The following is a 2,500-nucleotide window of genomic DNA, read 5'->3' on the forward strand; positions in this document are numbered from 1 at the left end:
AGCCACAGAGACACGTCCTGTCCGTTTCCATAAGTGAAGCAAAGACAACACAAACTTCCCATACCGGGAGTCGAACCCGGGCCGCCTGGGTGAAAACCAGGAATCCTGACCGCTAGACCATATGGGAACTTCCTCGTGCCACTAGCAGGCCCTTTGGGTTTTAGTGTGCGACCACCCCCTTCTTTAAGAATATGGGAATGAGCCGAAGGAATTGTTTACTGAATTCGATTTCATCAGGCTCATCGGAGGGAGCTCTCATTTGCCTCGCCCAGGGGGTTCAGTGTCCTCCCAGTCCAGTGGTGGCATAAGAGACACTATAAACTGGTCGCAAAGCAAGGTCCTTGTGACAGTACCCATGCAATGCATCTGAAAAGACGCATGGTATTTCATGGTAACCGTTATCCCACTGACAAAGCAGCCTATTGTTGGACTGTCAAAAAAGGGTGAGCGAGCCAGCCAGGAGTCGAACCCAGAATCTTCTGATCCGTAGTCAGACGCGTTATCCATTGCGCCACTGACCCACCACCTTTATCTCATGCCATTAACAGGCCTGGAGCCAACGTCAGGAAGGGGTCCAATGAGGGGTCTGCTATTAAAAGCTTCGAGATGGAGGCGTCACATGTTGGGGATCTCGGTTGCTTTGTTTTTATGGCAAGTTGTGGTGTTGTTAGGATATTCCCACAGATCCTGTGGCACTTTCTCAGTGGAAGATCTGTTATCCAGGGTCAGAGACATCTCCTCTCCTGGAGGAAAATTCAAGTGTTAGTGGCCCTGCTTGAGCAGTTGCTGCAAAATGTGGTAGAGGCACACAGTCAGGCTTGATGGGAAAGAGTGAGCAAACCAGGACCTGAGCTGCCTGGGTGAAAACCAGGAATCCTGACCACTTTTTTTTTTTAGAGACTATTTCAGGCATTTTGAGGAAAAAAAGAGACAATTTAGCATTTTTGAAACATTTCATTGACTCTTTTTTTTTTTTTTTTTTTTAAACAATAATGCTTACAGCACCTGGTATTCCCAGGCGGTCTCCAATCCAAGCACTAACCAGGCCCTACCCTGCTTAAATCCTGACCGCTAGACCATATGGGAACTTCCTCGTGCCTCGAGCAGGCCATTTGGCTTTTAGTGTGCGACCACCCCCTTCCTTAAGAATATGGGAATGAGCTGAAGAGATTGTTTACTGAATTTGATTTCATCAGGCTCATTGGAGGGAGCTCTCATTTGCCTCGCCCATGGGGTTCAGTGTCCTCCCAGTCCTGTGCTGGCATAAGAGACACTATAAACTGGTCGCAAAGCAAGGTCCTTGTGACAGTACCCATGCAATGCATCTGAAAAGACGCATGGTATTTCATGGAAACCGTTATCCCACTGACAAAGCAGCCTATTGTTGGACTGTCAATTTAAAATATTATTCAACTAATCCAATAATAATAATAATAATAACAAAAATGATGGGCTAATAAAAGGAAATGATAAAGTGGCTATGGGCTGGCAGCGAAGCAAAACAGGGTGTGCGAGCCAGCCAGGAGTCGAACCTAGAATCTTCTGATCCGTAGTCAGACGCGTTATCCATTGCGCCACTGGCCCACCAACGAGTGGGCGGATGGCTTGTCGGTGTCTGACTGTTCAGAGGCCTGACATAACACCTAGTTTATCTCATGCCATTAACAGGCCTGGAGCCAACGTCTGGAAGGGGTCCAATGAGGGGTCTGCTATAAAAAGCTTTGAGATGGAGGCGTCACATGTTGGGGATCTCGGTTGCTTTGTTTTTATGGCAAGTTGTGGTGTTGTTAGGATATTCCCACAGATCCTGTGGCACTTTCTCAGTGGAAGATCTGTTATCCAGGGTCAGAGACATCTCCTCTCCTGGAGGAAAATTCAAGTGTTAGTGGCCCTGCTTGAGCAGTTGCTGCAAAATGTGGTAGAGGCACACAGCCAGGCTTGATGGGAAAGAGTGAGCAACCCTTCCCTGGTGGTCTAGTGGTTAGGATTCGGCGCTCTCACCGCCGCGGCCCGGGTTCGATTCCCGGTCAGGGAATGAGCTTTTGCCCTCTTGTAGCAGTCGTGATTGCAAAAAGGCGGACTACACACTCAAGCGCTGACGGCCTCGTCGAGAAGCATGGCCAATTAAATGTTTGCGTGTGAAAAAGACCTCCTTCGAGCCGGAGTCGAACCAGCGACCTAAGGATTCCCAATTTGCCACCTACAGTCCTCCGCTCTACCAGCTGAGCTATCGAAGGCACACCGGCTGCGGACAGAACCTAAACCTATCAGGTTTCGTGAGCTGCGCCTGCTGGCTAAAAGTGCTAGAGGCACAGAGACACGTCCTGTCTGTTTCCATAAATGAAGCAAAGACAACACAAACTTCCCATACCGGGAGTCGAACCCGGGCCGCCTGGGTGAAAACCAGGAATCCTGACCGCTAGACCATATGGGAACTTCCTCGTGCCACTAGCAGGCCCTTTGGCTTTTAGTGTGCGACCACCCCCTTCTTTAAGAATAT

At 49.1% G+C, this 2,500-nt stretch overlaps 5 non-coding genes across 5 annotated transcripts; 1 reads left to right on the forward strand and 4 right to left on the reverse strand.

Moving 5' to 3' along the window:
* Positions 1 to 55: 55 nt before the first annotated feature.
* trnae-uuc (transfer RNA glutamic acid (anticodon UUC)) lies at positions 56 to 127 on the reverse strand. The gene has a single exon. It is a non-coding gene; the product is annotated as a tRNA-Glu (tRNA).
* Positions 128 to 1,511: 1,384 nt separating this feature from the next.
* trnar-acg (transfer RNA arginine (anticodon ACG)) lies at positions 1,512 to 1,584 on the reverse strand. Its single transcript has one exon. It is a non-coding gene; the product is annotated as a tRNA-Arg (tRNA).
* Positions 1,585 to 1,963: 379 nt separating this feature from the next.
* Positions 1,964 to 2,035, forward strand: trnae-cuc (transfer RNA glutamic acid (anticodon CUC)). Its single transcript has one exon. It is a non-coding gene; the product is annotated as a tRNA-Glu (tRNA).
* A 115-nt stretch (positions 2,036 to 2,150) lies between these two features.
* Positions 2,151 to 2,237, reverse strand: trnay-gua (transfer RNA tyrosine (anticodon GUA)). The gene is given in 2 exon segments: positions 2,151 to 2,186; positions 2,201 to 2,237. It is a non-coding gene; the product is annotated as a tRNA-Tyr (tRNA).
* A 125-nt stretch (positions 2,238 to 2,362) lies between these two features.
* trnae-uuc (transfer RNA glutamic acid (anticodon UUC)) lies at positions 2,363 to 2,434 on the reverse strand. Its single transcript has one exon. It is a non-coding gene; the product is annotated as a tRNA-Glu (tRNA).
* Positions 2,435 to 2,500: the final 66 nt, after the last annotated feature.

This window comes from Pimephales promelas, chromosome 5 (genome assembly GCF_988280905.1).
Source record: "Pimephales promelas chromosome 5, fPimPro1.hap1.1, whole genome shotgun sequence".
NCBI lineage: Eukaryota > Metazoa > Chordata > Actinopteri > Cypriniformes > Leuciscidae > Pimephales > Pimephales promelas.